This window comes from Poecile atricapillus, chromosome 1 (assembly GCF_030490865.1).
Source record: "Poecile atricapillus isolate bPoeAtr1 chromosome 1, bPoeAtr1.hap1, whole genome shotgun sequence".
NCBI classification, from domain to species: Eukaryota; Metazoa; Chordata; class Aves; order Passeriformes; family Paridae; genus Poecile; species Poecile atricapillus.
Window position 1 is genome coordinate 96,421,658 of NC_081249.1, and position 13,253 is coordinate 96,434,910.

The following is a 13,253-nucleotide window of genomic DNA, read 5'->3' on the forward strand; positions in this document are numbered from 1 at the left end:
GGCAGTTCAAATAGACTTTCTGTTGGTATAACATCCTAGAAAGGTATGTTTTGAAAAGTGAAATTAGCCTCCAGTGTGGCTCTTATTTGGTGTTATTTCAGGTTTATCATGGTACAGGATGGAATTTGATCAATAAAACTAGTTTAATATGGTGGTCCTGTGATTCTAGCTATTGTAAGCTTTGGCAGCTCCTGCTGTCCTTTTTATTCCACCTCATCGTGTCTCCAGCTACCCATTTTACTTCAAGAGAGAACTTCTATCTAGAAAAACTTGTTTTGTTTGCTCTTTAAATGTTAAAGCAATATTTTTGTGCAAGAGCTTACAAATTTCACAAAATGTGAGCCAGACTACTGAGAGGTAGTTTTCCTTGATAGTCTACAAGTTAATTTCCTTCTCTGAATGGTCATCTCTGAACTTCAAGGCAGTTTTCTTGCATGGGTGATTATTTTCAATCCAGCCTTCTTATCAGAAGTTGGGTAGATCTCAGACTCTTTTGTCTCTTCAGTGCTGTCCCAACCCAGAGATTTTCCTAAAATGAAACGTTGCATCCAATATTGAAAAGCACAAAGAAAGAGGACACTGCTATTTATCTAGATGTATGTTAGAAACAACTGTAGCTAGAAAAAAAACGTGAAACAATTGAGCATTTTCTGCCTGGAATTAATAGAGCTGAAAAACTGGAGCTGCATAATTGTGACTAACTTTATTAAACCTTGGGTTTCAAACAGTTTTGTTGAAAAGAGGAAGAGAAGGAATGATATTTCTGCAAAATATTGAGGGTTTTGGCTTGTTTTGTTTTATTTTTTTTTTAAAGAGAGGGGATTTCTTGTTTTCATGTAGCTCTTTAAAGTAGTTTCCTGACACTCTGTAGTCATGGGATTATTTCCCAAAATGAAGAAAAAAACTGAAAAATCTGACACATTTTGTCTATTATCATGTTAGGGTTTCTATTGCCTGACATTTCTATATAATAATAATAATAAAAATAATATCTGATACAATTTCTACAGAAATTTGGCAATTCCTCTTTCCTGAGCTAGAATTGTATTTTAGGCAAGGAAAACTTGAGCATAATAGTGGTCTGCTGAAACACCCACTTTTAGAGATTTCCAACATTAGGAGGTAGATATATTACTGACAAGAAAATATTTAAATAGAAAATGTTTAAAAGAATTTGATAGAAAATATTTAAAAAGCCTTATGCTATTAACACTGTATGGATGTTCAATTTCCAGGCTCACAGCAATGGAGCTAAAGAATGTTGTACCAGCATGACTGTGTGGGTCAGACATGTGACACTGGACTAACAAATTCACGTGCTGAGCTCAGTGTTAGTCAGCTTAGCCCTGTGGATTCCTCATATTTGCTTTTAAAGTATGTACTATCCATTTTATTTAAAAAGCACATGTGCACTTCCAATGTATGGCACAATCAGAAAAGTCCAGAGGACAGTACAATAAATATTGCCCATATTTTATTAGGGTTTGCAGCTTACTGATAGCACATAGAGCAACTCTCTCAACTCTTCTGTCTGTTGCTTTGGAATGCCCATATCTTTTCTTTCAAATTACAGCTAGAAGTTGGTAACAGTTTCTCATTTCTTCCCTTTGCTGGAAACTCACCTAATTCTGTTCTTTGTGATATAAATTCAGCAGCTGTAGATATCTCCCTGCCTGTCTCTGGTCCCTTGTTTTAACTTTTGAAACAATGTAGGAACTTTTTTTTTTTTTTTCCTGTATGAAAGCCAGAAATAACTTTATTCTGTTAAGGTCTCTTGGAAGAATGGATTTCCCTCACTTTCAAGTTTCCTTAAGGGACTGAGGGCAGGCTAAGGGTATTGTAAGTCTTGTAAGAGCCCTGTTGTCCGAATTCAGCTTTGTTGTATTTTGGTGGCAGCAGGCAGTACCAAAGTGGGTAAGATGTGTTGCCTACATTGCAGTCTGTGTTTATAGTGTGTTAAATCTAATCCTGCATCCTTTAGCCATATAAACCTCCTGTTCTGCCTGTAGGCTAAAATATTATCCAAGTCTTTATTTTTTTTTAGGTTATCCATATCAGAAGCTGATCAGAATTTTGCCCTTGCTAGCTTGTCTTTGAGGCTTCCTCCTGTGCCCTTCGCAGTGAGAAAAGCAGTGTAAATTTGTGCTTGTCCTGAGGCAGCATTCACCTGGGTATCCTTCTCTGCTTCTGATCCAAGATCTTGGAGTAAGAAGTCTTCATTAGGACTTGGAGGTTGGAGAAGGTTTTTCACTGCAGAACTCTTGCATTGTTCAATCAAACAAAGTGGCCAGAAGTAAAAAAAAAAAAAAAAAAAAAAAAGCTTAGTTAAGGTTGAAAGGTAATCCTTGTTTCTATGGAGTTTTGATTATACCTCTGGCTGTTCTTCACAGATACTGAGCACTCCAAATACTGTTGGCAAATGATGTAACTTCCAATGTTGTCTGATCAGAAAGCTTCTGAATATTGGCCCAGTAAACACATGGAAACTCAGTAAAAAGATAGTTTGCACAGTCTCACATGTGGGCATTGCCAAATGATGGGGCTAAATTAAAATAACTGGCAGCTGCATGCAGGGCTGTTTCCTCATCATAAGCATATGGACAATGTTCCCAGAGGAGAGTAGAATAGAGTTTGTCAGGGTTTGAGACAACCTTGATGATTTCCACTTGGGAAAATGGATCTGGTTGGGCTTCTCTGCCCCTCTTCTACTTTGTTCCCACTTGCCTCAGAGGGTTAAGCTGAGGGGACCAGAGAATTGGTGTGTCATGACTTGTTGCTGTCTTGGAGTGACTGTAGGAGGTCAAGGAGATAAGATCCCCTGCAAAGCTCCTTCTGCAATTCCTGTGCACTGCTGTCTGTTCTCTGTGTCTCTCTGCACTTGGCTCTTGCAAGCACTAAATATTTGTGACAGACTGGTGAACAGCCACATGAGTGGCTCTACTTGTGGGCAGAGGCTGGAAACTGAACTCCTGCCCTGGGGCTTCTGCTCATACAAGATTGGAACTGGAGGAATAATAGCAGAGACTTCAGGCTCTTGTGTGTCCCCCACCCCTCAACTTATGCATTGTCTCTGAAACACTGAAAAGGGATTTCTGGGGCCTTGTCTGAAACATGATTTCCCTCCTGTCCATTACCCAGGTACTGCTATTATAAGTGTATCAATTTTCATCTTTCTTTCTTTTTTGTAAACCCTCTTTTATCATTGGGCATTTCTGCCTGTCTCATCTTATAGGTGTGTGGTGGGAACCAGCTAGCCTTTTGTTTTCTGCTGGTGGAAGGAATATGACACCAATGTACTCTTCTGGTATGGTACCAAAATTAACGTATTTCCTTCTCTGCCTCTTCCACAGCGTTAGAAGAATGATGGGAGTGATTTGCCTTGGTTCTTTAAATCTGTGGCAGGAAGCATCAGGGAGAAGTATATAACTGCATGTTCTGCAATGGCACAAAGCTGAGAGAAAAGCTGCAAGGGTAATGTTCTGTCCTTAATCTAATAATGTTCCTTGTTCAGTATTAGTAGAAAATGACTCTTTCTGCATTCCTTCATATTGCTCTGTAATAAACGACAGCCTAATACTGAAAATATGAAGTAATTTAGTAAGTTCAGGTTTTGTTGCAGATAATGGATAACTATGCACAGGAGTATAGTAAGTCTTGAATGACAGTTGTATTTGATTACCAAGCCTGAATGCAATGTTCCACAGCACTGCTTTGCTGTAACGCCGTGTCATGCTGTAGGAAGTCTGATTGCTCTCAGATCTGCTTGAGCAGTTCTCATTCTGTGGCCTCCTGTCTCATCAAATCTGACATACTGTGCCCCAGAACTGCTTGGGTGGAACCTCTGGAGAAGATTTATGTACCACAGGGAGAAGTTCTGGTGACTCAAACCCATCATCCCCGCCTAGCCCAAACTGAAACAAAGTCTCTGAGATAGTGCTAAGGAAATTAAGATTTGACGCAGTTTCCATTTTCAGCTGTGATATACTGCTCAGACTCATGCCAAATATTGAGCCATTAAAATGGGTTCTGTGGTTTCACTTATTTTTATTTTTTTTTTTAATAAATGAAGGGTTTTTTTCTGGTATCATTGCATTGTCCCTTGGCTTCATTTTAATGATCAGTGAAATGGTTTATAATGGAGTGGAAAGATGACAAAGTACTTTGCTGCATTAAATAGAATGTATCTTTCTCTTAGAAAGTCACAATTATTAAATAATTATTTCTCAGACACTGATAGGAAGATGGATTATGTCCCCTCCTTCTCTTGTACCCATTTTTTCCATTCAGCCTCTTACCACTTTGCTGCCTTGGCAGGGTGACTTTGAGGAAAACAGGAAGACATCTGCCAGTGTTCTAACGAAGCACTGACACTGTCCTTTAATCCTGCCCTAAGAGAAGTCATGGTATTTTGCTTTTGCTTGATAGGAGGCAGCCAAATGTTGTGACATTTTGTGATGAGCTGGGAATGAGGTTTTGTCCTTAGGCATTGAATTAGTTAACTGCTACATTTATTTTGCAGTCAATAAAGTTCAGTCTGGGTTTACTGAACATCCTGTGGGTGTGGAAGGGGTTGCACTTCAGGTAGTTTGCTCTTTCCTTTGTGGAGATTGCCAATTTTAACAAAGATTGTGTTGCACATGGATACTTTGGTTTGTTCACAATTTGCTGGTTTCAATTTTCAGGTTTTTTGGTAAGAGTTGTTTTTGGGTTTTTTTTTTTTTTTGATTCCTACATTTACACATATTTTAAGGAGGTATAAAGTTAAATGGGTTTCCAGTTATATTTTTTTGATTTGTTTTTTCCTTGTTGTACCTCTTTGATAGAGATCCCAGGACTGGAGGAGCTATTTCTCAATTAAAAGATAAATTACTGGAATGCTCTATGCTAAAAAGATTGAAGCTATATAATACTTCTTTGCTGAGAAACCACAAGGACAAGGAACTTGTTCTTTGCTAGAGCGAAAGATTTGAGACTGGAGAGGTTATTTGGATATGCTCCTAACACCACTGTTAAGTCATAAGACTGCAGTAAAAACAGTGTTGCATCAGGATCAAGTTTTTCAAAGTGTGCTGTAAATGGTCAAAATAGGGGCTTCTCTGTGTACCAACCAGTGGATATAATTTATTTTGACTTTCAAAAGGCTTTTGTTATACACATTCATAGAAGATGGCTGAGAATTCTTGAGTAAAGTGTGAGAGGAGGGGGCCCTTTGAAAGAAGGAACAAAGGCTGAGAATAAATAGCTAATTCTCAGTGTGGAGGGAGGTTAATAGTGGGGCAGACCAGCTGAGATCTTGAAAGGAGTACTGGGAGATCAGAGAAGCTGTTTCAGAGAGTCCATCACCTACTCTTTAACATCTTACTCACCACTGAAGCTAACTTACACATCTAAGGAAACTTCTTTTGTCTTCTTAATTAGACTGGATGTTAAAAAGCAGCTGGAACTTCTGCAGCTAAACTGAGGCCAAGTAGATGAATCTTGAGGTTTCAGGGTCCTATGAAGGCAGTATAAATACAGAGCACTTGTGATGAGGGTACTTGTAAGGCAGAGCTCCCGCCTTCTCTCAACACTTGTGAGGAGGATGCAAGTTTGCAATATTTGATTTCATGTTTTATAATTCTAGACAAGGTACTTAATAGGGAAAGCAGTTAAACTTTTTATTTCTCTTTGAAGAAGGAGTTTCTATAGTGTTAGGCCCAATAACATCCCTTGACAGACACCAGCTGTTATATTGTGTGTTTTACTAGTTGATTTGTTTAGATCACATCAGTGCATTGAGCAGCCAGTGAGGGGACCAGTGATATGCATCCTGTGCGTGATACAGAACTCAGATGAGAATTTTGCTCTAAGGAGCTGTAAGTCAACATGAAAAAAGGATGAGCATCACCTTTTTTATCCACTTCTGTATATTTCTCTAATGTGGCTTTTTTTTATACATAATGAGGCTCATTTTTAGAATGAATATAGAATGCCGTGTTTGGATTATGCATGTCGTGTTTTGGGGAGAGAAGATAACAGAGACTGGAATGAAGTAAGGAATAGAACCTGATTTACTTCAGGTCCCTTTAGAATTGAATAATACTTATTAAGTCAAGTATTTGGCCCAATTCACTTGGCAGAATGAGCTCTCTATACTGAGGCTCTGTGCTATATATACCTCAATGTCCTTATTTGCAACCAGCTATTAATGTACTACAGTTGAGTAAGTAACACACAATCAGTGATTTATCCTGTAAATAGAATCTTGTTTTTCTCCTTTGGAAAATCCATGAGCAGTAGAGTCATCTTGGCACCAAGATCTGTTTAAGTGTAATATTTGCTATTTGCAAACAAGCACCTTAAATTCTTTTTTTCAACCATATCTGCTAGCATGACTCAGTGGCCTAAACATATTGGAAAGGGAATGCAAAAGAGGTCCATGTGGTCAAAGGAAGTCTTCTGTCTATTTTGAGACTTATATATATGTATTAAAATTTTGTATGTAGTATTCACTCAGATCTTAACTCATTGTTCTTTTACTCAGGGGAGTTGCTGAAGTTATCACATGTCTGCAAGGTGTTTGGTAATATGCTGCCTAACTTAAAACATACTTTGGAAATGGCATATTTTTTTATCTAATCAGTATATTTTTGGTCAGAAACTGTACCCAGAATGCAGCAAATTAGAGATTGCCCTGATGATGTAATGGCCATTGGTTGCCTGGGGAGAAAGTGGGTGGAGGTGATAGAGCACTGCAGGTACTCCACTCTATTGCCTGCATTTCATCACAGCTTTTAATCAACTCTCACTCCCCCCCTTTTCTCTCAGAACATCAAACTGGTTTTAGAAAAAAGTGCTAAGCCAAGAAGAGAAATCCATTCTTTGCTCTTGAAAAGGTGACAGTGAGTGCAGACATGATCCCCTGTGCAAGTGCAGGTAGAATTTCTCTGACATGGCCAGACTTGTCTATAGTTCATAATATGATGGGGGTAGGTCATGGCTAAACCATGTCCACATCACCTCAAGGGATTAAATTGTGCCCACAGAAACAAAGTACACAGCTTGCCCAGAGGAGGCAGGATATGGCCCTGAGTGATGGAGGAACTGGTATTACATGTGAGAATGTCAGGTAGAAAGCCACTGGAGCTTTACATGTTGATTTTTTTCCAGCTGGATTTAATGATTTAAGTCCTGTGTCTAGGACCTGCATAATGAGCTCCTTTTCCTCCTTTGGGTGTTGGGTGTATAAGGTGGATGTATGATAGATACAAACAGCACTCACACAGAGGTAAAGACAGCAGGTTTTTCTTTATTTAGGCCCATCCTTAGGCAATGGATGAAAGCATCCATAAGCATGGAGAGCAAAATTAGGATATTCAACAAATATCCTCTTTGCAATAAAGCAACAGGCTGAGTTTTAGCTTCATTGTTAAATTTCCCTATGACTGTGGCTTGGAGTCCCCTTCTGTTACTTTCCCTTGGTTCTGTTGCATATAGATACAGTATCTTACGCTAGAATGGCTGAGAGGAGTCTGCAAAGACAGTCTGATCTGTATTATAGAGAGCTGACACACATCAGAATACTAAGTTGTGTCTTTGGTGCCAGTAATCTACACAACCCAACGGGCTGTGACTGCATTAGATTACTATGATTTTTGACAGAAGAGACCTTGTTTGCATAAATCCCTTGAATACCGATGGGAGTGTGATTACAGCTTTAACAAAGGGAGAGGTTGAATACAAATTTGGGAGGGCCAGAAAGTGTTTAGTATCTCTTATTGTTTTCATCAGAATTCTAAATCTTATTCATGCTGGTGACTCTGATCTTTATATCAATGCACAAAAAGAGAAGAACAGAGGAGCAGAAAGACTCTTCTCTTTTGACTGAAACACTGATTTTGTTATCGTGTTACCAATGAGGGTCCATTTGGGATATTATTCAAGCACAGAGATCAGTGCTGGCCTTTTGTAAGAGCCCTTAAATGTTTGGAATACATTTGCCCTTGAGGGAGAGAACCTACTGCAAAAAAGTTAGATTTCAAAAGAGGAGGTAGAGGAGGTGGGATTTTGCTTTGCACATTGATGCTTGCTGGCAGAGCAGTTCTGCCTTAAGCTTAAAGCTACCTGCATTATTTTGTAGCCTTCTATGCTTAATAGCTGGGTTCTGTTTTCCATGTCAGGTTTTGTTCATGAAACAAATTGGCAATTAGCCACTGGCTGAGGCAACAAAGTGTATTTGTTTGGGATAAATGTGGTGATCGGGATGTGTCTTGCTATTTGGTTTCTTTTGAGATCAAAAATACCAGGCATGTGGGGTTTTTAACCAAACAAGTTAGACTACTTACTATACTTAGAGTGCCAATTCAGTTTTATTTCCTGTGCCCCTTGTTGCTTCAGGGGTGGTAGGGGTGCTTTCCAGGCAGAGCTGGACAAACCTGAGAAGTGGGCCCACAAGAGCCTCACGAGGTTCAACAAGACCAAGAGCCAGGCTGTTCTGGATGGGGGCAATCTCAGCTGTGAGCACAGGCTGGTAGGGGAAATGCCAGCAGCCCTGTGGAGAAGGACTAGGGTGTTTTCATGGATAAAATGCTGGACATGAGCCAACACTGTGCTCACAGCCTAGAAAGGACAGGAGCTGCATCCTGGGCAGCATCAAAGGCCAGCAGGTGCTGCTCCCCCTCTGCTCTGTCATTGTGAGAACTGCATCCAGCTCTGGGGTCCTCAGCACAAAAAAGATTGGAGTGAGTCCAGAGGAGGGCTGGGTGATCAGGGCGTGGAGCACCTCTCCTGTGAAGAGACAGGGCTGGGGTTGCTCAGTCTGGAGAAGAGGTGGTTCCAAGGAAATACCATTGTGACCTTCCAGTACCTAGAGGGGGCTTTATATAAAAGAGAGAACATCTTTTTACATATGTATATAGTGAGAGGGCAAGGGGAAATGGTTTTAAACTAAAAGAGGAGAAAATTAGACTAGATGTCCCGGAGAAGTTCTTCAATCTGATGGTCATGAGGCACTGGCACAAGTTGCCCAAAGAACTTTTCCATGTACCATACCAGGATTTAGATGCCCTTTTCTGGTTCTGATCATTGTTTACTTAAAGTTGTTTAAAAACTGTCCTGACTGGCTGGAATATTCTGTATGCAAAAATCCTCTCCATATAGGCAATGTAATGGTATACTTAATTGTAAGTTCATGAACCTACTGACACAGGTTTTTCCCATGGACTTCCACAAATGGACTAGGTTTATTTCTGTCTTTTTTCCCTGCTTATCTTCCTTCTCCACCTTTCCAAGCTAGAAGAGCTGTCAACAAAGGACATTTCTTCTTAAAGGAATAAGATCTGAGTAATTAAAATAACCTTTTTAAGGATTACCATGGGTCATTAAATAGCACTGTAGAGAAAACAGAAATATAAATAGCATTATTGGTTTATGCTTTTATCAATACATACTGTCTCAGAAGTGAGCATTTTACTTTAGGTCATCAGTTCTGACAATCCCAAAGAAACAGTTGTTAAACCAATGCTCCTAATCAATAGTGCAGAGTTTCTAGGCATACTTATTTATTTTAATTACTTATTTTTTGTGCCAAGTGGATGGACTGCCATAGGTAGCAGCTCATGTACTGCAAAGGAGATACAAATATTATTGATCTTATCCAGTTCTTCCAGTGAACGCACTGCTCTGTACCTTCATGTTCTCTCCAGCACTGTCAGTCCCATAAATGCTACCAGGGAATCAGAAGCACAGAAACAAGAACACTTGCCATGCTAATTGTCAGTCTAACAGCAGGGTGCAGTTGTGTAGCGGTGTCCAGTGTTATTTTTGTCATAGCACTGACAAAGTTGGATGCTTCAGCAGTGCTCCTGTGGGTTCCAGCTGATGCAGTGGTGCCTCAGTGAGTATGGCCAATGTAAAGTGTGATGCATGTGTGCAGTAGTGACAGAAGGTCATAAGAGTGGGGGGAGCTGAGGAGAAAAGCCCTACATTTACCTGTCTTGCCAGTTCCTTGGTACCAAACTCCTGTTGTCTTTAGGTGCCCTTGCAGCTGTGGAAGAAAGAAGCTGGACTGCAGCGTGGTGCCATGACCACTCTTTGTAGTTGCACAGGTTGCATGACAGCAGTTTGACACAACAGCAGTTGCCCTCACTGGTCACAGGAAAATGACAGACTGCTGTCCAAATATTTCACTGTATTAGTCCAAGACTACTGTAAGAGTTGTTCTGTGTGATAATTCAAATCAGAATGATCTTTAAAACTATTCTTATTCTTCTTTTTTGCTTTCCAAACAGAATGATGTTTGGAACTAAGGAAGTGTTGGTGTCCTCTGTTATATTTTAAAAAAAGGAGTTAAAAATATTAGATATATTGAAGTAATTCAATATCTTGCTGCTCAGTTAGTGCTGTCCTCAGATTACTTCAGAATTAAGATGATGCCGTTTTTAAATTACTTCCAACTTCACTGGAGTTTTGGAGACATTTAAGCTGAATATCAAATAAGTTCCTAATTTTGATTTCCTTGCCATACAGTGACATGGCTGAAATGGAAATATCTGGGGTTCATTCTGAATGCCAGTAGACCACTTAAGCTCTAATATGCTGTCACATCTCTCACCTGTTCCATATCTTGGCTCTTATCTGGGGCTCTCTAAGCAATTAATCAGGAAAGGAAGTCAGTGAAAACTTGCCACACTCCTTTAGCACCATATGTTGGCTTGAGTAGCACTCATTTGTGAAGGGAATTCTCCCCTTCACATTTTATTTGCTTTCACAGGAATTAGAGCCATGCATAACATGTAAAGCCTAAATCCTAACACGAAGAAAGAAATGGAGGTCCCATGGCCAGCATTCATTCCTCTCTCATCTTATTCCATCTTTGCGGTTTGCAACATAACACCTTCCACATACCTGATTAATACCTAGATTAATAGATTTTGAAAGTTGGATGTTGCAGATTTTCAGCTCTTTATTCAACCAAAAAACCCCCAAAACCAACCCAACAAAAAACCACCAAAAAACCCAAACAAACAAAAAGCCCAACAGAACACCAAATGAAGCATCTTGAAATTCTAAAACACTGCTTTTGGTAGCCAAATGTGGCCAAATGATGGGCATCAGTGTTTAGCTTGCTAGGGAAGACTGGTGTTGTCTGTAGGCAGAATGTAATCAGTGATTTATGAATTTTTCTTGTGTGCAGAGATTGGGACTGCCTGAACATATGGAGGTTAATCATGGGAGATGTTGAAATAAATAAATAAAAGATAGGGTACAATCATCACCAGTGTTTCAGGGAATGAATGGGACAAATTATGTGCTGGATTTTTTCAAATTCTAAGTGGCTGATTGTCACATTTAATGCCATGCTTGTTTCATCTTTTTACCAGGTTTTATGAAGCAATACTTTTCATAGGGAATAAGTATATAGCAAACATTCTGTAACTTGAATTTGTCTAGTTTTGATTTCAAGTGTTCCTTGTATGAGCCCCTGTTGATAGGCATGAAAGCAGATATTTATTTTCCAAATGTTTGAAATCAATGGACTTGAGGAATGTGCTTCAGGCCAAAACTTGACCATCATGTCCAAGCCAAGTGTGAAGCATGAATATGGCTTGAAAGTCAGCAGTGCAGAGAAAACATGATTGGGGGTTTGCCTTGCAGGGTCCCTGCTGCTTTTGAGATAGTGTTTCACACTTAGCTGCTTTTTGTTTTCCATATGAGTGCTTGCAGAGGGGCCCATCTTGCCAGCTTCTTGACAGGGCTTTTGCCTGGTCCCTCTGTGGGTTGAAGGTATGCATCTGGCCCAATTCCCATTAGCTGATGGGAAAAAAGACATGCTGTCTGTGGGTCTCAGCCCTCATAATTCAGGTTCTGAGTGCCTGTCTGAACTCAGTAGTTACCTTCCCAGTTCTGGCTCTCTGGGATTAGAATCTTCCCATGGAAGCAATCATCTGTTTTGGCTTGCACTCAACTTGCACTGAATTGCATGAGACCAGCAGGGAGAGTGGGAGAGCTGTGAAAACCTACTTACAGAGGAGGTAATATTTCCTTCCTTCTTTCCTTGTGGAATGTCTTCTCTTTGCAAGCATCTTGAAAAGCCTTGGGAACAACCTTGCAAATGTTGGCTTTGTCTTCTATGTTTAGGAGCAGGAAAAAGGAGGGTAAGGAAGCTGTCCTTTGCTAAGACTGTTGGAGGGGAAACACAGCAAATAAATAACGAAGCACTGGGCACTTATGTGAGGTGTGACATAAACACCTTTCTCTGCCTATCTTGCAGCTGAACAGCATTGTGGATTTTTGTTTTACTCCTGAGGAAAAAACAGGGGAAAAGACCTGTAGAGGTGCCAATACTAGAGTAGTATAGCCTTCAGTCCTTGCAGCAAATAGTTACGGCTATAGACACTTCAGGTTACAAAAAGGCTGTGTCATTTCTTGCTGGCATGTGGCACAGCTATCATTTCTTTGCTTGGGCAGGGCTGTCTCATCAATCAGTGCTTGTGCTGCTTGTCCAGGCTGGGAAAAACATACTGTAATAATGACAATAATAATAGCAATCAAAATAATAGGGCTGCTAGAAGAGCATGATGGTCTCTCCCGCTGAGAATACATTGTAAACATATTGAGAAATGGAAATGTACTTCAGTCCATTTAGTGCTCTGTTTCCTTGAATACATTTTGATGATATAGGATTGCCATGTCTTGTGTGGGTGGAGAGTTACTTCATGCTTTGTTCTATTTATGTGTGCTGTAATTATGAAGTGGGAATGGAATTTCAAGTTGTCTCTCACCTGGGGTATGAATCTTCTACTCAGTGCAGCTGAGTGCACACATGCTTGTATTCAAGGCACCAACAAACAACTACATTAAAAGAGTGTTAAGGCTGTGAAATAAGTGTGGAGAGTAAGAGATAAGGAGTGAATCTCCAGCCCAGTGATGTGGAGTTTAAAGGAAAATCAGGCTACTGAACCACACTCGTCTGCTACTCAGCAGAAGTTTAATACTTGGGGGTATGTGTCTGTGCTTATTTCATTACTTGAATGGATTTTCCCTGGTATTTAAAGTCCTGTGTTGGCTGGTTCTGGTGGGCTCATGGTTCTCTGGAAATTCTGTGCTTTCTTATTCTTTGAAATAACAGAAAACAAATACTATTATGAAATGACAAGGGTTTGCAAGCAGTGGCTGCCATGCATAAGAAACAAGCAAAAATTTATCCATATAAGCTTGTACTTGATATGTATTTACATTGTAGATTTATATACAGCTAATAAATTTATGTAATT